Below are 27324 nucleotides of genomic sequence, written 5' to 3'. Positions count from 1 at the left end.
CATTTATATTTATTTATTGTCATTTGTTAACCGGGTTGGTCTAACTGAACCAGGGGCCCATTTTCAGTGGAGACCCAAGGAGAAAAGGTCCAAATACAATTATAGTAATATACAGTGAAACTAAAGTTACAATAGACCTACTTACAAGAGCTTGTACATAACATGAATCTTCTATTTTGTACACTAGTGAACATGTTTTAGCACTAGACTTATATAAGAAACAAAATAAAATAAAGATATGCGGTATTAGTGTAATTAGAAAACAAGAAATAGATTAAGAGGTAGGAATAGCATGAAATATAAACAAACCATACTTAAATTTCAGTTGCAAACATTATACATCACATCTAATCTTCTATACAGTCATTGTCAATCAAACATTACATAGCTCATTCAATTCCTGCCTTCCCTTAAAACTCATTCTTCCTCCAAACATTATTCTGCAATCTGCATGTATTCTTCACAAATTCCCATTTTTTTCCCCGTGTAATTTGCTCCAGTCCTTCCCTTTTCTAAAGATCCCACTTCCAGTTCTCTTATCTCTGTTAAATTCACTACTTCTAGTAAAGTTGGTTTACACACTATTTCCATTTTCTAGTAACTGCTTTTTTGGCAGCCACCATAATTGGACTCAACAAGGCCTTACTAGACCTAGGCAATTCAGATTCTGTATCACAGCTGAAAAAAAAATAATAATAAATTACCCTAAATATACCAATTTGTTCACCCAATATTTCTGGCAGACCAGTCTGCAGGGAATTTTTAAAATATGCCAACTCATTACACCCCCAAAAAATATGTTCAGTTTCTTTTTTCTTCCCCATCACACCTTCAACATTTGCAATCTAGCCGAGCAAAAATTCTTTGGGGTCTGCTTGGGACATAAAAATACCTAGGCAAACACTTCAAAGCAAAAATCATAAATTTTCTAGACTCTGTTGCATATTTCAGAACCATACATACATATATACCCTCATTGTTTCTTTATGAATTGTTTATCCAAATTCTCTTGCCAGTTCTTTCCAACCTCCTCGGATTGATTCCTATTGTTATCATGGCATATTTTATATGCCTCACTTGATCATCTCTAACAGCTGCACTCTACCAGAGCTGGTCTTTCACTTAGGATCCCCCATTCCTTTCTCTTTGCATATACTTCCAATATCAATCCTTGATAAGGAAGGCAATCTCTAACCTGCAGTTCAAATATATTCTTGGCCTGTTATTTTATTATTTATTTATTTTATTTCCAGTTTGATTACAGGGGATGTCTACTGGGTCAGAGTGACCTGTTTTCAGTGAAGGCCCGAGGAAAAAAGGTCCAAGATACATAATACAGATTAGGTACAGAAATACACGGATGTCAGTCTTACATAATATGGAAACGGTTACAAGTAAGTACCTTGAAAATATGCATAATAAGCAGAAAAGCATTGAGTGTGGACATTGTTTATACATTTTCTTTAGTGTGCACACTCAGATATTAGGTGAGAAGATGTTTCATATACATACTTTTAAGTAAAATGAAGATACGCTATATATACACAATTTCAGAAAAGAAATTAGTAATGGAAAGCTATATATAGTAATTACATTGTTGAACCATATGAAATAAGCAGCTAATAGAGAAAGGAGAGCAAAGAAAATGCTCGTGGGAGCATAGCTGAAGAAGGACAGTTAATGAGGTCTTAGGAACCCGAGGGGGAAACCCCCCAGGAGCATAGCTAAAGGAGAGTTGTTGAGGGCTTAGGAACCTGCGTGGGAAAACCCCCCAGGGGAATGGACGAAGGAAGATTAGGTTGGATGGTGGCAATTGCATTTCCATTTTGTGGCCAGGTGTTTGGCAAGCTGAGTTTTAAAGTTTTCTAAGTTTGGGATGGTTCTTAGAGAGGGAGGAAGGGAAGTCCATTTTTTGCTAGAGAGACAGCGAGGAGAAGTTGGCCTGCTGTACTTTTGGGTTTGGGGATAGCAATTAGGTTTTGATGCTCGGATCTGAGAGTTCTATTGGGGTGTAACTGAGGAGGATATAGCGCTGGACACTTAGTTGGATGATATACAAGTCTGTGTGCAGTGGTGAATTGGAGGAAGTCTAAGTAGTTTGGGAGTTCAAGCCACTTTAGGGATCTTAGGGTAAGGCAGTGATGGGTAGGTTTAGATTTGGTAACAAATTTTGAGATTTTATTATAGCAGTTTTCTAGTTTGGAGGGAATAGAGGAGGGTAGGTTAGTTAGCAGGGGGGCTCCATATAATAAGGAAGGCAGCAGATAAGTGGTGGCAAGAGTATTCCTAGTAGTATAAGAGAGGAAATGATTGTTCCTATACAGCATACCTAGTTTTGGTGGGTTTTTATCAAACTTGAGATGTCCGTCAATAGTAATACTAAGTAGTTTAGCGGAAGGAACCACTTCTATAGCCAAATTAGTTTGAATTAGCACTTGGAAGGCATTTTTGTTGTAGGAGAATGTCTTTGTGGGAGGGAAAGTAGAAGTTTTGATTTGTTTGCATTGAGAGAGACGTGGTTTTGGCGCATCTAATTTTCAGTGGTTGAGAAGGCAGTTTGTGTTTTAGACAGCAATTCTGAGAGGTTAGAGGCAGAGCAGACTGAGGTAGAATCATCTGCATATTGAATAATTTTGGAATCGGGAATGGCAGCATGAAAGTTTGTTTATGAAGATATTGAAAAACATGGACCCTAGGATAGATCCCTGTGGTACGCCAGTTGGGGTAAGTAGGAAGGAAGAGGTAGAGTACTTCCATTTGACTGCCTGAGTTCTGATAGGTAGCTGGAGAACCAGTATATAGTGTTTGGGGAGAGATGGAGCTTTAAGAGGTGATAAAGAAGGTGTTTGTGTGAAACAGTGTCAAATGCTTTGGACAGATCGAGCAAAACAGTAGAGACAAGATGCCCAGAGTCTCGGGCTAGACTGACTGTTTCTAAGAAAGAGAGTAGAGCAGTTATAGTACTATGACCTGGACGGAAACCATGTTGTGTAGGTGTAAGAAGATTGTTTTGGGCCAGGTAAGGCATAAGTTGAAGGTGAATGCACTTTTCAAGGATTTTTGAGATTGGAGAGAGCAGAGCGATAGGGCGGAAGTTAGAGATGCTGGTGTTTTTGCCTCCTTTATGAAGGGGGAGAATATAGGCAGAGCGCCAGAATTTGTGGACGCAAGATTCCTTACTAGATCTGTTGATTATAATACTGATAGGGAGAGCTAAGGCATCAGCAGCACATTTTAGGAAGGCAGAGGGAATGTTGTCAGGAGCATTAGAGCATGGTTTAAGTTTGGACAGAAGTCTTTTATGGAGTTAGTAGAGGCAAGTTTGAAGTCGAACAACGGGGGAGAGTTATTAGTGGGGTTGGATGAGGAAGAGAGAGGGGCTGGAGGGTTAATGTTGGGGAAGGTCCTGGTAAGGTCAGAAATAGTTTCTAAGAAGAATGAGTTAAAATCAGAGGCTAGATCAAGGTCCGATTTGCTTGGGTCAGGACAAGGATTATTTCTGGATCCTGGATTAAGCAGCGAGTTTATTGATTTCCAGAATTGCTTGGGGTTTTTGTTGTTGTTGGACTGGAGTTTGATGTAGTAGGACTTTTCCCATTCTATTTCCTCTATCCATCCACAACTCGTTTTCCCCATTTTTGCACAAGGGGTCAGGGTGTCACTTCAACAGTGACAATCATCTACAGCCAAGGTTTACACCACTAGGTGGCTAGCCCTGCCGTAGTTGTTCTTCCACAGCACACACACTCGCATCTATGGCCAACTTAGAGTATCCAGTCCACCTATTGCATGTCTTTGGAATGTGGGAGGAAACCGGAGCACCTGTAGGAAACCTACGCAAATACAGGGAGGACATGCAGACTCCACATAGAAGGCACCTCAGCAGAGAATCCTACCAGGGATCCTCTTGCTGTGAGGCGACAATGCTATCTGCAGCACCACTGTACCACCCTCTTCCCCTGCTACGGCAGCATGGTGGCTCAGTGATTGGAGTTAAGAATCAATCATCTTACAGTCTTGAGGTTCAGTCCTGGCCTCCAATGTCTTCCTGGCCTCCAGTCAATGTCCGAGTATGCATGCTCTCTCCACGTCTTCCCATTCTATTAAGCAAGAAAAATAAAAGCAATTTACACACAACTGAAGCTTAAGGCCTAATAAATTTAGACCAATGGTCAAAATTTAGGTTTCAGATGGTGATAATGAGCACATGCATTTTCTCAAATGGCACGTACAGACCATCAGTAACACAAACAGAGTGAAGAAAATAACTACAGCTCTTCGAACTTCAGTAAATAAAGACAGTTGCCAAGTTTTGAGTTGCTCTATAGCAATCAGTGAGATGACCATAAGATAATTCTTGGGACAGATACATTTGTTATAATAAACTAGAGATCATTACAGTTGCAAAGACAGATATATCAGTTAACAATTATTTAGGCTTACTGAACAAGTCACGAGCTAAGCAACGTAAAGTGATGAAGGCCATCAAAGAGCACCAACTGACTAGCACCTAAGTACCAAACACAAGGAACCTGTAAAGCAGCCCAGGTCTAGTTTCAGAAGTAAGGCAGTTAAAATATATCTAAAAAATTAGACACAAATCATGGAGTAAAGGTAAGGACTAGACAGGCTGCTTGGTCCATTTCTCTACCTACTGAAGACGCTACTAATCATATTTAACCAACTTATTTTCCAGCCCTCATAAGGACCTCCTTAGGTTTGCAACAACAAGCTATGTCATTTGTCACCCCAGATTACAGTGTCACAGTTGACTGACAGGCATACTTTACTGTAGTACATTTTACAGTGAGTACAGTGAAACCTTGCCATATGCATAGAGGGCTGATGACCCACCTTAATTCCTTCTTATGGTAAAGAGCAATAAAAAAGTTATAATCACTACAATAAACAAATATAAAGGGGCCATAAATGCATGTAACGGTGACTGCCTTTACCCTTATCATCCTCTTCATTTACAATTACTTCAACAGGAAAACTGAAAAGTTGACAATACATGTAAGGAGGGCTGTGGCCGCCTTAGCTACTACCCCCCACCCACTGTGCTTAAAATCAAATATGGAATGAACAAGTACCTGTAAATGGGGGGCACCACACCCTTAACCCCCTCCCTTCTGCCGTTGCAATTAGTACAGTAGCAAGCATAAGTTTTAAATACTAAGAAACCTTAATTAACAACAAAAAAAATAACACAGATACTTTAAATATTTGCATTTCATTCTGTAAGCCTGACCATATCCACTACTTCCAGAACACTAAACAACAACGCAGCATATGCTTAAGTGCAGGCTGTGCATTAACAAGGGGTAACAGCCCATCTCTCTAGCCAAGTACACAGAAATCAGCACCAAAGAGAGAAATATGACCCACCCTTCACAGCTGTCTAAATGATGGCCCTTCCCAATCACTCCTTGCCCCATGGTTGAAGGTAACTGGCCGGGTGGTGGCCGATGGTCAACAGGTAGTGGAAGCAAAAGTGGCAAAATAAATAAATAACTTTAGGTCAACAGGTAGTGGAAGCAAAAGTGGCAAAATAAATAAATAACTTTAGGATGGTTGTTCCAATCAACCTACCCCTTCTGTAAAACAAAGCTTCCATGTGCACCCACCCAGGCCAAGACAGCCATATACAGCCACACTATAACTTCAGCTTGTTTGTTGATTTTAAGACTGTACTTACTTTAACTATCCTTTCATCTCAAAAGAGCAGCACCAAAGATATTTCATAGAGAAATACAGGAAAAGACACAGGAAACCAGTACTGTGGCAACTCTGACACAATGTCATGGAGTGATAGGCCAGTGACTTTCCATATGAAAGAGCAACAGATGACACAGGGTGAAAATGAAGAAAACATGGCACAGGACAATGCTCTGGAACTTTCTATAGAATGCCCACAGAAAATGCAGAACAAAGAATGTGCTTTCAGTTTAGAAGAAAATGACCCAAGAGAAGAGTTACTTGATTTAACAGAGATAGACATATTAAGATCAATGAAAGAAATAGACTGCAGAAGGTCAATAAAACCCAAAAAGTTATAAGTTTGATAAAATAAATGAACACAGTAATGAGGACTGTCCAAAGAAATTCATCCGATATAACAGAAGTAAACAGGATACATTATCCGTTATTAATTTGGCTGCACAGTAAAGTCCTACCACAAGAACACAAGGTAGTAAGGGGAAAGGATGGGGAGAAATCAAATGCCATCATGGAGGCATCGAATAGAGAAAACTATAAAGCAGTTAAGACAAGAAGTGTCACTGTTAGAAGAAGGAACAGAACAAAAATACTCAAAGATAGACGTGATAAAAGCAATGCGCAGTATTATAACAAATCAGGATTTATCGTGCACTATTGCATATAATAAACTAAAAATATCAGCACAGGCAGAAAAACTTAGAAGATACACAGATAAATATAAAGGAAAAGTACAAAATAAGCAATTTATTGATAACCCAAAAAGTTTTATAAAGAACTGGGAAACAAGGTAAAAGGAATTGAAAGACCACCAAAAAGAAAGAATAAATAGATAGACTTTGGAGAAATATATATGAAGATCCTGTGGAACACAACAAATATGCTAAATAGATAGAAGTAAAAGAAAGAATAAGAAGTTCAAATGTACATGATATGAAATGGGATGAAGTAATAGCCACAGAGATTGAAACAAACTTAAGAAAAACCTCTGGAAAACCCCAGGCCCAGATGCAATACCTAACTTCTGGCTAAAAGTATTAACATCTTTGCACGAAGATTTAGCCATGCACAAAGATTTAGCCTCGAGTAAAAACTATTTGTATGCGCACCCTGGACACAAGCCTTGCCAACAACAGGAAAAACAATGCTCCTACTCAAGAGTGAACCTGCAAGCTACCACAAAATCTATACACCAAATCTATACACCAATAACTTACCTTCCAATGACATATAAACTATACAATGGAATTGATGCCGACAGAGTTTATAGTCGTTTAGAAGAAAACTCAATTACAGCAATAGAACAAAAGGGTAGTAAAAGAAAGTCATATGAAACAAAGGATCATTTACTGTTGTCATAGTGGAGAACTGTAAAAAGGGGTAGAATCTAAGTATGGCAAGGATAGACTACAAAAAAGTATTTGACAGTATCACACATTCATGGAAAAGAGAGTGCTTAAAAATGTGTAAGATACACTCTACACTGATAAACTACATCACAGCGACTATGAAAGAGTCGCAAACCACTTTGCAGTTAAGCCATGATAAAGGACAAAATTATTTTTCCTGGGTTAAAAATTCAAAGGGGGATATTCCAGGGTGATTCTCTGTCACCGCTGCTCTTTTGCCTTGTCCTTAACCCATTAAACTGTCTTCTTAACAGATTAGGTCATGGCTATAATTCGTTCCCAGAAAACAACAAAGTGTAAATACTTCTCATCTTCTCTTTGTAGATGATTTAAAACCATACAGCTTATCAGGTGAAGAACTGAAAGCACAACTGCAAGTAGTCAAAACTTTTTCAGATGATACAAGAATGTCATTTGGTCTTGATAAATGTGCAAAAGCAACCTTTAAAGCAGGAAAGCTGCAGCACCAGGAAAACATCAGTTTGGGACAAAAATGTGTTAAAAAAAACTTCAGCAAGAGAGAGTGTATAAATATTTAGGAATTGATGAAGGACTAAGAATAAAACACAAACCAATGCGAATAAAACTCAGTAAGGAATATTTTAGAAGACACAAATTAATCCTGAAAACAGCGTTGACATCTCCGAACAAAGTTCAAGCTGTAAACCAATTTGCTCTTCCTGTCCTAGCTTACAGTTTTGGAGTGACTGACTGGCCCCACAAGGTGTTGGATAGATTAGAGAGGAAAACAAGAAGGTTGCTTCATGCTCAAATGATTTATAAAAATCAGTGCATACCAATATTATATATTCCCCATTCTGGAGGAGGCAAGGGCCTCCTTGAAATTGATTACATATACAGATCTGCAATCATGGGGCTGCATACATGTCTGCAGACCTCACAAGACCCAAACATAGTGAAAGTTTGAAACATGAGGAGAATAAATCTAAGATGACTTCCCTGCTTAGTCTAGCTTAGTCATCAGTGTCAAGCAGGAATGGAAATCAAACGAGAGGTAGATAAAAAAAAAAAAAAAAGACAGACAGCAACTAAACGTGCTAAAAACAAATGAAAGAATCTAAGGTGAAGGATCAGATGAAAAGGAAAGAAATGTGGAAATGCATAAATACAGTTGCAAGTATAGAAAACTCCTGAAACAACCTCATGTTGAATCAGGATCAAATGCAGGAAAGGTTAAGGAGAGGCGAATTCATACCAAAAGATGAAAGGTTAATATTGATGCCCAAGATAGTGGTCTATATATACACTGGTTTACAAAGCCCATTGAACATGTGGGAGATACAGACAAATGTAGGTTTTGTAAAACAGAACTGGAAACAGTTGCACACCTTGCTGTTGGTTGTGACATACTAATGGCTAAAGGACTGTATACTGAAAGGCATAATAATGTGGCAAGCTGTTGCACTGTGGATTGTGCAAACATTATAATACTGAAGTAGCTGAAAAACACTGGAAACATGAGCTACAAAACATCACAGAAAATGAAGTCTAAATCACATGAGATCACCCATTACCAACATTTCAAAAAATAGACCAGGAAAACAGATATATGGTTGCATTTATTTTGCTTATCAGTACTGCATTGTTTTTATTTGTGCAACAGTTCTACACACTAGTATACTGTACTGCTTTTATTTGTTTGGCTGAATTATTTACTATTCTGTCTCTCCATTTATATAATTGCTGATCTGTGGTTGAATTTTTATATAGTTTGTGGATTTTGCTGTTGCCCGCCCCTACTGGGAGTTTGTGGTGTACTCAGTCCAGAGAGCTAAAACTGGTCAAACAACTTCTGTGTTATCTCTTTGTCTCAGGGTGTGACTTTGGAAGGGTGTTTTAGCTGTTGGTATAAAAATATTACATTTGAGTTGAATCACTACTTATCTCGCTGAGCTCCATTTGTGCCCGACGGGGAATACTTCTTAAATAATCTGAATTACTGAGCTACACAAGTATATTTTTCGCACTTTAATTGTTCAGGGTTTCTTATCAGCACTGCACTGGTTATATTTATTTTGCACTGGTTATATTTATTTTGCTTATCAGTAGTGCATTGTTTTCTATTTATTTGTGTAACAGTTCTGCACTAGTTTACTGCACTGTTTTTATTTATTGATGTGACTGAATTATTTACTTTTCTGTGTGTCCGTTTATATAATTGCTGATCTGTGGTTGAATTTTTTCTCCTGCCCACCCACCACATTGCAGTTGTCCTCTTATAGTTGTTGATTTTGCCCACCCCTACTGTAAATTTGATAAGGGACACTCCCAGTCCCATCTCATTAGCTCATTCTACCCAATACAGAGATCATTTGGGAAAGTCAAACCCCCTTAGTTCCTTAACCTTGAATTTTCTTCTGTTCCTCCTCTCTCCCTTCCTACTTTACTGAAAAAAAAACACTTTGTTCAGCTTCTTTTTCTGTATTTGTGGTTCTTCCTCCTTCTCCATTACTTCATCTTGCATTTTCTGCTACTTGCTGCGGCTTGCTCTCTAAAGTGTTCAGTTGCAATCTTTCTGTTGCATTTGTTACAATTTAAATAGGCTATAAACAAGCAGTAAGTGTTATTCTAAGCCACTTAGTTTTGGTTTAAGCACTTGGGCTTTAGGCTAACCCCTTAGCTCTCCCAGGCCTTGTCTCTCAGATTCTGAAAAATATGGATGGACAATTTCCTACAGTTTCTCCTGCCAGTCTGGTTGATATGGGCATCCTGAGACAGTGTAGCAACTGCCTTATGTACAAAGATAACCACCTACTACTACCACCTAGGAACCTAATTTGCAAGAAAAGCAATTACATTAGGAACCTAGAGTCCAGGCTCTCTCCCTCACAAGCCAGCATATCTGGCACTGAGAAGGCAGTCAACAAAGTCACTACACCTCAAACACCACACACACCTACACAACACAAACCCAAATATGTGGAGGTCCTCAACAAAAACATACCCAAACAAAAGGAGACCTCGGAGGCAAAAACCTCTGAGGTAAATACACACGTGATTTCCACAGCCCTCCATACCACATACCACTCATAGTTCACACACCTCTGTCTCTCAACCACTAAGGCTTAACCATAAACCCAACATATTAGTCATAGGTGACTCCATTGTGAGACACTCAGATGTGCCTGTCACCAGGCTGGATAAGGAGAAAGTCACAGTTAGCTGTCTGTCATGGGCCAGAATCTGCCATAACACACACTCATTCAAGTCTCTCTCAACAGCAGGTACTGTTATGACTCTGTCATAGTCCATGTTGGTGTGAATGACTTGAGACATACCTCCTTGGACTATATGAAGAGAGACATGACTGAATTCACTGAATATGTGTCCCAGGCAGGTATGTCCCTAGCCTTAAGCAGCATTTTACAGTCACCCAGAATGATGCCTGAATACAAATAGAAAATGATTGACTTTAATAATTGGCTTAGTTTCTGGTGTCATTCTAGGGTGATCCAGTACCCGACAGCCTGGGAAGATATGATCGACAGACAACAATGCTTTGTCAGAGATGGCCTGCATCTGTCTCACCTGGGCTTCAGGATTCTGGCAAAGGGTCTTGCCTCCCCTATAGTGCCTTTTTTAGGAAAAGTGATGAGGTTAAAACTACCAACATAAAAATTTCAAAAAAGCACAAATTAAAGGTCATGCTGCTAAGCGCTAGGAGTCTAAACATGAAAATGCACTCATTGCAAGCATTACTAACCCTAAAAAATGCTGACATCTGTGTGGTCACAGAAACCTGGCTCAAAGCTGCGGACAACACCCCAGCCATGTCCGATTACTCATCCCATCATACATTTAGACCCCAAACTGTGGGTAGTAAAGCCAAAGGAGGTGGAGTTTCAATATATATTAAAGACATACACACCGCCAGGCTGGTCAAACAGTATGATGCAGAGGAGACACTCCAGGTGCAGTTAACTACTGACAAGACCCCCTATACAAATAACAGCTAGCTACTGGCCCCAAATCTGACCCAAGATGCCCAAACTGCCTATCTAGACCTCTTTGAATCTATCAACATTCAACCCTTTACCCTAATCCTGGGTGACTTTAACTACCCAAACATAGACTGGAAGAACTACTCTTGCCAGAACACAAATACCCAGAGATTCCTCGATTTTATAAATGCAAATGCTTTGGAACAGCTAGTCGATACACTCACAAGAGGTGATAATATCTTGGACTTGGTGTTAACCAACATGAGTAGCCACTGCAGCATCCCTGCAGTATCATCCTCCCTTGTAAGATTCAACCATAAAGTGGTCATGTTTGAAGTCACCATCTCCCCCGACCCCCCCTCTAGCTAGGGTCAATCAAAAAAACTTCTCCAAAGCTGATTACAGCCTCCTGAGTGATGGTATAAACAGCTTCACAGCCCCCTCTCTAGGAACTGACACCAGTATCCAAAGCTATACCAAATTACTATAAGGACATTTATATAGATGCATGGAATTAGGAATACCTGACAGGAATAAATAATCCCCCACAAGGAAAAGTAAATCTGTCTGGTGGACATCTGCAATAAATAAACTGTATAACAGAAGAAAGAAATTGCTGACCAAGGCCAAGAAGGAGCAGGTGCCCAACTGGAAGCAATCTCACCTTAGCCTAAACAAGCAAATAAGAGCACTAGTGAAATCCTCCAAAGCAAACAAAGTCCAAATTGGCCACATCTACTTGAGACCATCATAAGGTCTTCTTCACATCTGTCCGTAATCTCAAAGGAAGCACCCAAATCTGTTCAGAACTGATGGTCAAGGGCACCATATACACAAAATGCCATAGATATAGCAAACTTGCTGGCTGACAGCGAAACTTTCACCCCTCTGTCCCCCCATCAGTAAAATCTGGACATTCCCAGTACCTGCCCCTTTCCCTTATATCTAGGGATCAGGTCATCACTGCTCTCTCAAAGGCAAAAAATACAGCCTCCATGGGACCCAATAACATCCCAGGCTGCATCCTACATGAACTCATGCAGGAACTTGCAGCACCATTAGGCACCCTATTCAACCAAAGCCTGACTACCAGTTTTGCCCCAGCTGAGTGGAGGACAGCCACTGTCATCACTTTACACAAAGGTGGAGCATCCACTGATCTGGGAAATTATCAACCCATAAGCCTAACTAGCCTGATATGCAAGGCCATGGAACAGATTATCATGGACCTCATAAACAAGGACATTGGCAACCTCCAAACACTCGATCCCACACAGTTTGGCTTCGTCAAGGGGAGGTCATGTCTGCTAAATTTGGTCGACTTTTTGAGACAGTCACCAAAGCCATGGATGAGGGGAAAACTGTGCGTACTGCCTACCTTGACCTGGCCAAAGCCTTCAACACGATTCACCACTCGGGCATAATAGATAAACTCTCTCAACTAGGCATCAATCCGTATGTTACAAGATGGGTAGCCAACTGGCTCACTGATAGAACCCACCTAGTCAAAAGAGGGGAAGCCACCTCAAGCAGTAGACCCATATCCAGTGGCGTACCCCAGGGTTCGGTCTTGGGGCCTCTGCTATTTGGGATATGCTTTTCTGAGGTACAGGCCAAAACCAGTGGACTATGGCTGACCAAGTTTGCAGATGACTGCAAGTTGGGACCGGTCATCAATTCCCCTAGTGATGTTGACATCCTCCAAGAGGGTCTCACCCAAACAAATGACTGGTGCCAGAAACATGGCCTCAAGCTGAATACAAAAAAATGCATCATCATCCCCTTTGGGGAGAGAGAGATGCCCCCACAAATTATCACATTAATAACAATGTTCTAAGCACACAGTCAGTCATGAGGGATTTGGGCATCCAGTTTGATAGCAGCCTGACTTTTAACCACCATGTTGCTTTATTGTATGGAAAGCTTTCTAAATGGCCCACCTCATAAGTAAGAGTATCTCATCCAGGGACAAAGATGCATAACATCCCTGTATTCTTCCCTTATAAGTCCCATTATTGAGTACAATGCCCCATTCAGCATGTACCTCACAAAGCACATGCAGCAGCTGGAGAGACTACAGAGGTTCCTCACTAGGAGAATCCATGGCCTCAAAAATCTACCATACACAGATAGGCTAAAAGCCCTATACCTCTACTCTGTTTCATACAGACTCCTCAGAGGTGACCTCTGTCTGGCATACAAGGCGATCTTGGACCCTGCCTTGATGGAACTGCTGCATATCCACAAGTCAAGCTCCACTTGAGTAACCGGTACATGAGGCCTCAAGCTGGTCTTTGACATCAATAGGACTTGCTGGCAGGACAGATTTGTGTCCCAGAAACCTCCCCCCCATCTATGGAATAAAGTCCCTCTCCACGTCAAGCAGAGTAACTCTTTACCCCTTTTTAAGCGTAATCTGGATAACTAGATGGAAACAGAAAATACATCCCTGGGATTCAACCCGTGTCCCTGCTGGACAGGGGCTTCGGGTGATGATTTGTCTATGCATGGGCTAAACTCTTGGCTAGGCTTATAAGGGCCTCAGGGCCAATAGCCTAGTAACTTCCTATGATCCTATTATATAGTGGTCCATGAAAAGAAAACAAAAGTAGCATAGATAAGTGAAATCGCTCCACCAAGGAAAAGTGTCTTGTGTAGAGAGAGAGACACAAAATCATAAAATATCAGGATTTGCAGGCAGAAACAAGAGCAATGTGGAAGAAAGATACATAGACAGTTCCAGTAGTACTAAGAGCAATGGAGCTTATAAAAAAAGACTATGCAATTGTTTTCAGAAATATTTCCAATACATGTAACTCCATACAAATTGCAGGAGGAGTCATTACTGGGCACATTGCAGGCACTGCAAAGAGCACTTCTGGCTAACATCAAAGATTGAAACAATTCATACTTTGACTTAGGAGGGGGGTCCATTCCAGTCATGGTATTAGAAACCCAAAAGACTTGGAGAAATTAAAAAAAGTTAATAAATTAATTTAAAACAAAATGAGGAAAACATTAGATAAGTCTTGCACAGCCTTCTTCTTGCAAGTCTGAATATTCTTCTCTTCAACAATTTGGATTTTTTCCCTACAACTTAGGCTATAATAACAGATTTCCATCTTCTCCTCTTGGCAACAGAAAAAACAGTTTGTCCACTGACAGAAACTACTGCAACAAAAAGATGAAGTGATAAAAAAAATCTGTGCCGGTCTAGTCAAAAGGTAAGGCAATCCACTCGAGCTTTTCAGACTACATTTCTGCCAACATGGTCCTTTTAACAGCTACTACAACTTCCTGCCATAATGTTTAGAATTAGATGCCACTTACAGATTCATAGGTTTACAGGTATGTGCTAGGCTAATGACCACTAGAGTTTTTTTAAGCCTAGTTATGCATCCCAAATATCTTTCAAGTTTGGGTACCCTTGATAAGTGTAAGCAGGGGCTTAGGAGATGAAACATTTACAAGTAGGGGGCTGGGAGATGAACGATTTACTGGCTGCCTGTGTCCATTAGAGACAAAGTTGCCAAACCAGGGATGAATTTCCCTTTTCCTCATCCAATTGTTCAGCTTATACTTGAATTGGGTTAGGGAGGAACGCTGCTTTACATTGATTGTAAGCCAAAGAGTAGTCTCTGGGATACATATCCGTCTAGCCAACAGGTCCTATTTATATCACAGGCAATGTTTAACTCTTTAGAACAGGTAATTCTAGTGCTGTTTGTTTTGCAGATATGCAGGAGGTCCATCACTGTGTGGTCTGACAATGCCTTGTGTGCCAAGCATAAATCTCTCAACAGTCCATATGAGACAGAATACAGGGATAGGAGTTTGAGGCGGTCTGCATGTGACATGTTATGCCTTGTATTTTCTTACCGAGAAGCCTCTGTGGACATTCCATTTGTTAGATGGGCCTGGTTAGGTACATACCAATGAAGGCATTGTACTCAATGACATGTCTGATGAATGTTGAGTACAGTGGAACAATGATCTCCTTGGACCTAGATGCCAATACCTTTGTTTATAAAAGTTGCACAACACATAATGATTTCCTCACTACTCTTGACATGTGATGGCCAAAAGTTAGATTATCTTGTGTGTGTGACTCCAAGTCCCCGACTACTTTATTGACTCTTAGGGGTATGTTGTCAATATGATAGTTACCAGGGGTGGATGACTCTCTGAAAGATACTATTATGCATTTCTTGGCATTTAGTTTTAGTCCATGGCTCTTACACAAGTTATTTGTCTAAGTCAGCCCTTCCTGAAAAACAAGTGTCACTCGGGGATTCTAGATTCTATGACCGCTCCTCTTGCAATAGTCTGCAAATTCACTCAGAGGCCCTGGACATAGACCTTTGACTTCAGAAAGTAAATTCCAAGAAGGAGCAGTCCCAGGAGTGATTCCTGAGGACCTCTGCTTGTGACTGGCCTCCTTATAGAGGTAGAATCCCCAGTTATAACTTTCTGGGTCCTGTCTAGGAGCCAGCTGTCTATCCACTGGGTGACACAATGGTTTATACCTAATCTCTTCAATTTACCAACAATGCCCAAATGGGGTACTGTGTCAAATGCCTTGGCCAGGTTCAAGGTAGGCAGCGTGAACTATTTTGTCATTGTCCACTGCTTTGGTAACCTTCTCAAAGTCCACCAGGTTGAGTAGGCATGAACTGCCCCTGACGATACCAAACTGGGTTGAGTCCAGTGCTTAGAGCTTTCCTATGTCATTACTGATCATTTCCATAATTCTTTCCATGGATTTGCATAGGAGACTAGTGAGACTTATTGGCCTGTAGTTTCCAGAGTTTGTAGATGGCCCACCTTTGTGCAGAGGGATGACTGTTGCTGTTCTCCATTTGTGAGACACAAAGCCTATTTTAGAGGCTATAGTTAAACAGCAATTCCAGAAGGCCCAATAGATCATTTTTCATTCTACTTAGAAGGCATTCTGGGATATCGTCTAGGCCCACTGATGTACTGTTCTTGGTAATAGAGGAAGCACTGAGGACCTGTTCTCTAGTGACAGTAGGGTGAGTTATATTTTATGTTATTCCCTGAGAGGAGATTGAGGGGGAGAGAGGGGGTAAAGCTAGAGCAGAATTTATCAGCCACTAGGTTTGCTATATCTTCTGGCTCAGTATAGGTTGCTCCATTAACAATGAGCTCTGCCCACAAGTGTGTACTGCCTTTGAAGTTGCTGACATAGCTAAAAGCCTGCCTTGTGGTTGTCCTTGGCCTGGGCCAAATTAAGCTCAAATTTGGCTTTGGTAGACTTTATTTGCCTTAGAGTTGTTTGTTTAGTTTGATAAGAGTGCTTTTATCCCACTTGGTGCTACACCTCCTGATTTTTACCATGATTTTCTACCATGTGTTACATAGATGCGATTCCATCAGAGTGGTTTGTTTTTTTGAATTAGTTCTGTTCTTGTTTGCTGACATACCATACATCAGCTATCCATCTATACTGTCATGTTACAACTCCCATTTCAGATGCACTGATGTGAAGGAAAAGATGACATTCAGACATTCTGGACTGTCCACCAATTGAAATGCCCCCTGTCACAATAGGTTTGCTGTAACTAGCTACTGCCATGGAAGAGGAGAGCTGAAAGGAACCAACAAAGAAACAATTTTTGGTGTCTGTCCAGCATTTTAAGTTACATTTCCAGGGCTAGCAAATCCACATTTAGAGGACACAAGAGGCTCTGTGTTCCAAGAGCACTAGACTTGAAGGGCCCACTGATGAAATCCCATGTGTAATCTCACTCGAGGGACCACAGGTACAGTTGCCACTAAGAGACCCCAAGACAAAAGTAAGCTGTGGAAGAGGCAATAAGGAGACAAAACTTTTGTTTGTCTAGGGAAAGTCTTCCTCTGCATAACTTCATATCCAAATTCACAGTCTATAAATATGCTGCTGTATCAGCTGTGTTTGGGACATGGTGAGCTTCATCAGTACTTCCAGAGAATGGAACCAGCTGAAAAAGACACTCTTGTCACTGACAATAACAGATTTATACAGGTTGCTACTAGGAGAGATTTAACATGATCCATTCAGATGCTACTGTTACACAATACTGTGGAAGGGAGTAACTCCCTAATGCAATGGAAAACAATGTCAAGGAATCAATTAATTTTACTCTAACATGAGAAAGCAAGTGATTTACAAGTTTTTTGCACATCAGAGACACAACAAAGCTGTTATAGATAGCTAAGAGTCAGTCTTCCAGATCTGGAAGCACTATTTCTTTGGAGACAATGAAGCAAAGATAACTCCAGGATTACCTTTTATGTGGAAGGAGGTATCCTGAAAGTTCCTAAGAGTACAAACAGTTTCCTCCTGATAGAGGAAGAAGGACCGACTGCACAAAGATCACTCAAAATTGTTTCTTTGAAAACAAATGTGTTTAGGCTGCTGGTATCCAAAATTGGCCTGAAGTCTTTTGCATTTTTGGAATTAAAAAGTATCTGGAATAATACCCATACTCCCTGTAATCTGGTGGGACCTCTTAGATGGCTCTTTTGGTTAAGGGGCTTTGGACCTCTGTTTGTGATTCTTTCTTTTTACTGCGTGGGACATCCAACAGGGGAGAAAATTCAGAGTGGAAAAGAAGGTTAATTTGCAAGCCCTTCATATAACTGTCATTACCCACCTGTTTATATTTATCCATTTCCACACTAAGTGGATGGCAAATGACCTTCAATTACTACCAGAAGGCCTCAGCCAGGCAAGGCCTTCGGGTTGTTGCTGACCATCTGCAGGAAGAGTGCAGCTACCCAATGACTGCCAAGAACTGTTGCAACATGGAGTGTGAACTCTCTGAAAATGACCTTGGTTGTTAGTGTTCTTCCCCTAGATTGATGTTTGTTTTGCTGTTGTCAGATTTAAACCACATTTGGAGGGGGCTTGTCTGCATTTTAGAAAGCATCCGCTGAGGAGGCTAATAATTTAGCTTGAACAGTTATGAAAATTTTGCCATCCTTTTCCATTTCCCCATATGTACCGCTACTTAAGGCCCAAACAAAACTGGTACATGGAATAGGGCATTCAGAAAGGTTTATTTTATTTATTTTTATTTTGAATTCGTTAACTGGGGTAAAGCTCTGAACCCATTGGAACCATTTCACTATCAGCCCGAGGGAAAACACAGCAGTTATATTGACATTATATACAGAGTTTATATACAGAGATTGTGACAAAATGTAACATCATAGCTGGCTTGATGAAATAATGGCCATAGATAAATGACTTATGCAGACAGAGAATGAGTGAAAAAACACAACATATACATATGCATTATAAATAGGGTGGACAACAGAGTTGGCATGCTGATCGAATCACAATTAAATGACATATACAGAGAAAGTAAGTGAAAAAACACAACATATACATATGCATTACAAACAGAGTGGACAACAGAGTTAGCATGCTGACAGAGTAGGAACAAGGTATGTAGAAGGAAGAAAGGGAACAAAGAGGTTAAGTTACATGACCAGAGAAATAGCAGTTGCATTTTATTGGAGTCATGAAATGTGCTTTTATTTGTGAATGGAAAATGGGGTAAAAGGAATTATCTTTAAGAAAAGAAGGGAGAGATTACCACAGAAAGTATAGTTTGTGCAGCAAACCCTAGTACAGAGGGTTTGGAGTGGTTCAGATGTCTAAGGGTGTATGTTGGTGCATCTCTGAATAGTCTGGAAGGTAGTGGAGGGAAGGTGTCATTCTGGATAGGTTTAAATAGTTGAGAGGCAAGCAGAAAGTCAGTATGTCATTTCACAGGAAGCCAGCTAGCTTGTTCAATGGTTTTGCAGTGGTGTTCATTTCTTGGAGGCAGAGTGATGAATTTACAAATGACATTTGAAATGTTCAAGAAAGGAGACAGAATGGTTGGAATGTAACAGGACCACGTCATTAGCATAAAGCAGAAAAAGAAGACGGGACAAGTCATAAGGAAATTTGTTAACGTAGATAGAAGAGAGGAGAGGTGACAGAATAGATCCTTGAAGGACATCTTTCTGCAGGGGGCCTGATGCAGAGGTTGATGAAGTGAAATTAACTGAGAAGTGGCAGTTACGGAGGTAGTTTTTCAACCAGGGAAATGTGTCTTCACTAATGCCTATTTCAGTGAGATGGCCCAGGAAAATAGAGAGACTGACAAAATCAAAGGCTATGGAGAAGTCAATAAAATTAATTGGGCCTTTGTCTATTTCAGGAAGAGTGTCCCGATAGCTACTGATGTACTGTGACCAGACCAAAAGCCATGCTGTTTTTGAGACAGAAGGTGATATTGGTTGATGTATTGAGTAAGTTGCGACTAAAGTAATTTTTCCAGAATCTTTCCTAAGGTAGTGAGAAGAGAAATGGGCCGAAATTCTGATGGGTTGGAGGGACTGGTTCTACAATGGCATTCTTCCAGATATTAGACATACTAAGAAATGTAATACAAAAGTTGTAAATGTTTTTTAGCAGGGTTATGATGATGTCTCTTACAGTGATAAATAAACCATGGGTTAAGGTTGGCAGTACCAAGGGGGTTGTCAAGTTTAACAATCTGTTCAAGCAGAGGGTAGATGCCTTGGATGTGACAGCAGAATGTAGGGGTGTATGGAGAGGAGGTGGGAGTGTCAGATGCAGCTTGGGAATGGCTAGAGAAAGGGCTGTTAAAGTTACTAAAGTGAGAAAGGAAATCATAGGCCAAAAGTTTAGAGAATGAGGAATTCATGGAGGGAAGACTCTTCCATCCTGCAAGATGGTTGACCTCTTTCCAGAAGTTTTGGGGCGATTTTATTAGTAAGGCTTAGTATAATTTCTTCAAGTGACTTTTACAAAAGGTGTATAGCTTGCTTGGCAAGGTTGCATAGCTGGATGTAGTGCTCTCTGTTTATAGTTAGCAAGAAGTACTTTCCAAGAATGTCACGTCTCGTCTCCAAGTTGTAAAACAGCTTTAAGTTTGTAGGTTAACCAGTTGTTAGTTTTAAGTTTGTGCAGTCTTTGGATTACTGAGAAGCCAAAGTTTTACAGGTCAATCAGTATACAGGCGAGTAGTTCTGCAGCAGTGTTAGTGCAGATAAGTTCAAAACAAGTGACCAGTCAATTAAGGAGTGTGTAGATTTAAGTTTGTTAATGTTATTCTGTGATTTATTACAGAAAGATATGAACTTCGGGGGTACATTTACATATGGATATGAAAACTAATACAGCAATGATCAGTGAAAGATGGTGGATGGATGGTGACTTGAGATAAAAGAAGGCCCGTGAATTAATATGAGATCTTGGAGGGAAGTGGTGAGATGTACTGAGGTCGAGTCTAGTAGGCTGAGATAAGAGCTTGGTGAGGCTGAATTGTATTGGAAGAGCATCTGTGTCATGAGAACTGGGACTGAATAGGTTGAAATTGAAGTCTCCAAGTATTATGTAATTTTTCATATTATTTGTGGAGAAAGTTATTTCTTTTAGCAGGTTAGTTTGGGGAGTGAGGAAGGAGGTGGTAGATATGCTACAGTGAGATGTAGTACGGTATTCCTGTGTGAGGGAATGGACGCAAGTAGACAGTTAGAATAATTATGTGTGTCAGTGTTTCCTTTTATTTGGGTTAGTAGTTGGATGCTTGAGAACAACTTGAGCAGAAAGAGAGTTCTACCACATTGTCTTGTGCTTGGTCTGAGGACAAGAAAAGTAAATGTAACCAAAGAAAAATGATATAAAGGACTGTGAGCCTTAACCCAGGATTCAGTGATAGCAACTAAATCAGGCCTATTGTAAGGAAATTAAAGCAATAATCTGGTCAGGTTTTGTTTCTTATACAGAACAGTGGAGATGAACCTGGGTTAGCTTTGATATTACCTTGAAGAAACAGGAGAAAGTTTGCAGAGATGTTTCGACAGGTGCAGGAGTAAATTATTTGCACACAGACTACTAAGAGTAATTAAGTGAAGTAGTTGGAGTGATAAATCTGGTAACTTAGGATACGATAGTGGAAGGAAGGAGAATATGTAGAGGCTGCTTAACTTTGAATGAAGAGAATATAGAACAGCAGTATTAAACAGAACTGGGTGAAGTAAGAGAGGGGAGCACTTAACACAGCGAGTGATATGGTAGGTATTGTTTGGAGGGACAGTAATAGGCACTACCTGGAGAAGCAAAAGTAAGTAGTTAGCAAAAAACCTGGAGCAAATTATGTGGTAAAGTAGAAAAAGATATATTGCATCTTAAAGACAGAAAGGAGACACAGCTAGACCAGAGGAATGTTAATAGCTGCTTGACTGTGAGGGTAGAAAGTGAAATATGCATCTTTAAGGGGGTTACCATTTAAGGTTACATTTGCATTCTCAGCAAAGTTGGCCAACTGCAGACATGCATGCAGACAAAACAGTTACAATGGATCATATCGCCCTTGTGCAACCTTCAGCAGTGTTGTAAGCTCTGGACATAATGAGGTTAGCCATGGTGGATACTGCTACTGAAAGGGATAAGCAGCTTTTGCTGGTCCATCAGGCAACTGTTGATGTCAGGCAACTGTTGATGTTTGCAGCACTTTGTTAGTGGCATCCATTTGAAATCCCACTATAAATCAGTCTCAATAAAAAATTGGAGGATGCCTTTTGGTGCTTCCCTAACTGATCCACTGCCCTGGACTCCTTATTTGATGGGGGAAGGCACATGGCTCTGGAGTGCATCAGTAATCTTTAGAGCAAGTGATGACACTAAAGTATCTAAATTAGGAGACTGAAACAGAAACTCCATTCCCTGGGAGAGCACAAGTCACTCTCTATCTTTCAGAACTGGGGCTCCTATGCCAGTGTTGTCCAGGTTAGCACTGGTGGCAATGTTAAAAATGTCAGCCAAGAAGGGGACCACCCAAAAATATTACTGGGTAAACAAAAAAGCATTTTGCAGTAGCTTCCTTGGGAAGGAGGAAATTAGTTGGCAAATCCCCTCTCTAATGCATCACCTCTAGGACCTTCCCAAATCTAAAGTCATCAGTAGGAAGGCAAGACAGCCAGTGTCCTCCTAATCATTAAAGGTGGAAGTGGGAGATTTTGTAGAAATTCCATATGCTTCCCTTTGAACGCAGCCTTGCTATACACCTTTGAAGAGGGAGTGTGTCAGAAGAAGAAGTCTTTCTTTTAGCTGCTGAAATGGTATAAAGGACATGACAAAACTTCAGTTTGCTCTGAGTGACAATTGGCAATGCCCGAGACTCAGCAATAAAAGATACCGGAGGCAGAAGATAAGGCTGGAATCAACAAAAGGTATGATGTGGAGGGACACAATAGCAAGTATGAGTGCTACCACAAAATTAAGACCTGCTTTAATACTTGCAATGGCCCTGAAGCAACTCTGGTCACATTACCAATGATCAATATTAACTGCTCCAAAACTGGGAACAAAAAACAGAGTCAAAGTGCAGAAGAGCTAAGCGTGAGAACCATCAACACACAGAAAGTCAATGTCAATTAACTTCCAGAAAGATTATGATGCTGAAGTCTGCATCGTTGGTACTTGGACCATTGGTGCCAAACTCATTGACATTGTCCTTGCTGATGATGTGTCAGTTGCGCATTATGAGGCACACTTGCCTATAGTGCAGAAGGCTGTGGGTTCTATTCCCACACCAGGTAGACTGATAAGTGACACTGCAGTGCAGCATAAGGGGAGTGCTGCACTCCTGAGTGCATCATCTTTCAGATGAGATGTTAAGCTGAGGACTCATCTACTTGAGTTGGTGGTAACTCAGTTGGATGTAAAAGATCCCACGGCACCTATCAAAAAGACTGGGGAAATTTCCCTGATGCTCTGGCCAAATTTCCCATAATAGTATAACGACCATCTTGGGTCTCCCCTGAAAAGAGCCTGCTAGCCTAGTAGCACTAACCTGGTTAACAAAGAATAAATAAATAAAACAATAAAAGTTTGGAGTATTGATGTCAGGGTCATACCAGACGATGCGGTCCTCTTTAGGGGCAATGTTAAAAATGCAAGAACTGGTGAAGAAAGGCTCCGCATCACAAGTTAGAGAGTACAACTTGTGTTTGGTCATCTATACCCTACAAGTCTGGAAGGGGAAGAGATACTAGAAAGTTTATGTTGAGCTATATAGAAAGCCTAAACCAGTCTGTTATAATTACAGAAGGTTTACGCCAATCTGTCAAAATTAAAATCAAACACTACTTATGTGAGGGCCTCACCTCAGCATTATAATTACTCGACTTCAAGGGTTCTAATATTATGGCAACCTTCTTGTCAAAAATTGAATCAACTATAACAAAGCCAGTAAGAGAAGCAGCCTATACCAGTATAGGAAACAGACTTCTCCATGCCATTTACATTTACAGGAGATACACACTTTTCAATTACTTTAACTGGAGCCTTTCTCACAAAAGAAACCACGTCTTGATGCCAAGTAAGATTCAGAGTAGGAAATATTTGTGCTTAAGTACCTCCTTCAACAGCAAACTCTAAGTCTCTGAGAACAGTGGCTTGGTTGACCTTGAAAGAGAGAAGATACTGGCTTGGACAGAACCTTTTGGATTAAAACTCTGAGCTGATGAAAAAAATTATTACACGAATACAACTCTAATCTGTCCTCCTTTTGTGATAGAGTGTGGAGAAATTAGCACAAAACTTTACACTTAAAAAGGGGATATGACTATTCCCCCAACAAGTTGTGCACCTATTGTACTTGCCCTGCGAGGAAATTGTCAGCCAAGCTGTGCTCCTTAATTAAACAAGGGTGGCCAACCAAATTAACAAACAGCAAGAATTTAACAATAAATACAACTTTCACTGGGGGGAAAGACAAATGCATTCTAAACAGAATACAAATTAGTTAGAAAACGCACAACTACATAGTTATAACAAATTTCTTTTGTTTCTGTCATCAAAACAAAAACATTAAAAGATAAAAAAAAAGTATAAAAGGTAAACATAGCCTAAAAGAAATACTAAAAGGTACACCAGCTAAAACAGTAAGGCATTAAGATGGGCCCAACCAAAAATATAATTTCAGAGAGAAATATTCTTACAGCAAATATGAATACTGCAAACAATAAACAAGGTATTATATCAACAGAAACTCATAAAAGGGCAAGAAACATATTCAATATAATTTTTAACACAAATTTAGAGAAAGCAGCCTGGTACCATTTAGGAGATCATATGAGGTCTTTCCACAGCAGTGAAGATCTGTATAGGGAGAGCAAGAGCAATATTATAAGATAAAGGGAAGTACTTGGCAGCCCAGGAAAGGTTTGACTGCCAACTGGTCCTACTGCTTGCAGTTTTAGTCTTACGAGTTTCCAATGACTGACCTAATCTTATCAAATTAACAGAAAGGGAGAAATGTGATGCTTGAAAGCGTGCCTGTGAGAATGCTCCAAGAATTTAATCACATTCACATGCTTTAGAAGACTGCAAGAGTTCTGTGCAACATTAACAAGGGCAGCCTCCTTACAGACATACCTGCACTCTACAAAGGCATTCTCCAAGAGCCACTTTTCTTTAACTTTTTGTAGCAGTTTGTTGAGACTGCACTATCTTGTATTTAGTGAAACAGCAGTGGGCATTTTTATCCCCCCCAGTAATGTGGTCATTTATTTATTTAACATGTTTACCGGGAAAGTCCGACTGGACACAGGTCCTTTTTCAGCGAAAGCCTGGGGAGAAATGCTCCATGAGTAACAGTAAATTTTAATGCTCACATTACAATAATCAATAAAGTAAACAAAATGTAGTATACATAAAAAAATACAAATTTATTACATCATGACAACAAAACCTAGGCTTTGAACATAACTAGTACTATTTGTAAAGTATGACTTATGTCAAGATATATGGTTGACGGGTCAGTAGGAATAAAGGATTAAACACCAGGGAAGAAGTTGGATATGGTTGGGGTATACTGTGATGTGACGGGTTATTACAGGAACATAGCCACTTATTTTTTAGAGAAGCTTTAAAGTGATGGCTGAAAGTGGTTAGTGGATGAGATTGAAAGAATAGAGTTAGGAAGGGAATTCCATATACGAGATATAGAGCTGGAAAATAAAGATTCGCCTGTAGTGTTGCTGGCCTTGTAGACGGGTGAGTAAGTTCTAATTGTTACAGCGAAGTGGTCTGCTGGAACTGTAAGGAAGGATGAGATTTTGTAGTGCAGGGATTCTGGTTGGTTGTGTTAAAATTTTGTAAATTAGAGAGAGTTGGCTGTAAAGAATAATGTTGGGAATTTCAAGCCAGTCTAGTATCCTTAAAGCTGTACAATGCGTTTTATATGGGCAGTCAGATCCAAACTTAGCAATTTTATTACAACATGCTTCTAGCTTAGATAAGTCAGTTTTCGTAAGATTAGTTAAACTTGGAGGGGCATATAGTAGAGTGGAGAGCAGATGGGTTTGTGCTAATCTAATTTTGTCCATTTTGGACAGGAACCTTTTGTGCCTATATAGACTTCCAAGTTTCTTATGGACTTTTTTACTGTTAAGGAGATATGCAAGTCAAATTTTAGGTTACTGTCTATTTCCACTCCAGGAAGCTTTGTATGGGTTGTCAGGGAGATGACACTATTGTCTTTGGTTATTATGTTAAATTTGGGCATGAGATAGATGTCTTATTATGTTGGAAGAGTATTAATTTAGTTTTGTTTGGGTTCAGGATTAGATGGGCATTGACTAACCATGTTTCAACAGAAGTGAATGATTCCTGTGTTTGAGAATGAAGAACTGATACAGAAGTGGCAGCACAGATAAGTGTTGAATCATCTGCATACTGTATTATGGAACCATGTGGAGCAGCTGTGTGCAGATTATTAGTCACAGATAAGTGTTGAATCATCTGCATACTGTATTATAGAATCATGTGGAGTAGCTGTGTGCAGATTATTAGTCACAGATAAGTGTTGAATCATCTGCATACTGTATTATAGAATCATGTGGAGTAGCTATGTGTAGATTATTAGTCACAGATAAGTGTTGAATCATCTGCATACTGTATTATAGAATCATGTGGAGTAGCTGTGTGTAGATTATTAGTCACAGATAAGTGTTGAATCATCTGCATACTGTATTATAGAATCATGTGGAGTAGCTATGTGTAGATTATTAGTCACAGATAAGTGTTGAATCATCTGCATACTGTATTATAGAATCATGTGGAGTAGCTGTGTGTAGATTATTAGTCACAGATAAGTGTTGAATCATCTGCATACTGTATTATAGAATCATGTGGAGTAGCTGTGTGTAGATTATTAGTCACAGATAAGTGTTGAATCATCTGCATACTGTATTATAGAATCATGTGGAGTAGCTGTGTGTAGATTATTAGTCACAGATAAGTGTTGAATCATCTGCATACTGTATTATAGAATCATGTGGAGTAGCTGTGTGTAGATTATTAGTCACAGATAAGTGTTGAATCGTCTGCATACTGTATTATAGAATCATGTGGAGTAGCTGCGTGCAGATTATTAGTCACAGATAAGTGTTGAATCATCTGCATACTGTATTATAGAATCATGTGGAGTAGCTGCGTGCAGATTATTAGTCACAGATAAGTGTTGAATCATCTGCATACTGTATTATAGAAACATGTGGAGTAGCTGTGTGTAGATTATTAGTCACAGATAAGTGTTGAATCAGCTGCATACTGTATTATAGAATCATGTGGAGTAGCTGTGTGTAGATTATTAGTCACAGATAAGTGTTGAATCATCTGCAGACTGTATTATAGAATCATGTGGAGTAGCTGTGTGTAGATTATTAGTCACAGATAAGTGTTGAATCATCTGCATACTGTATTATAGAATCATGTGGAGTAGCTGTGTGCAGATTATTAGTAAAGAGGAAGAAAAGGAGAGGGCCCAAGATAGATCCTTGGGGGACACCAATGGATAAAGGAAGGCATAGAGATAGGTCAGCTTGGTCAACCTGCCATAGAACAGATTGTTGATGGCCAGATAAATAGTTATTAAACCAAGCTGTGGTAGCTGGTGAGAAGGATAGTTCAGTTATTACATCTATTAGTTTGGAATGGGAGATCATATCAAAAGCTTTTGATAGGTCTAGAAAGATGGCAGATACAAAGTTGTTGTTATTCCTGTGATGGTTTACGGTATTAGTGAAGGATAAGAGAGCAATAGGGGTACTATACGATGGGTGAAACCCATGCCGAGTGTTTGAGAGAAAGTTATTTGCTAGTAAGAATTTCATGACCTGGAGATGAAATATACAAGTAAAGG

The 27324-nt window shown here is 39.9% G+C and overlaps 1 protein-coding gene across 1 annotated transcript in view; it reads right to left on the bottom strand.

Annotated features, from left to right (window-relative positions):
* The window catches only part of QTRT2 (queuine tRNA-ribosyltransferase accessory subunit 2), an 837401-nt gene that overhangs the window by 792574 nt on the left and 17503 nt on the right, over positions 1 to 27324 (bottom strand). The window lies entirely within an intron of this gene.

This window comes from Protopterus annectens, chromosome 5.part1 (assembly GCF_019279795.1).
Source record: "Protopterus annectens isolate FY-2018-M chromosome 5.part1, PAN1.0, whole genome shotgun sequence".
Taxonomy (NCBI): Eukaryota; Metazoa; Chordata; order Ceratodontiformes; family Protopteridae; genus Protopterus; species Protopterus annectens.
Note: the sequence above shows the minus strand (reverse complement) of the source record. Positions and strands in the feature narration are given on the sequence as shown.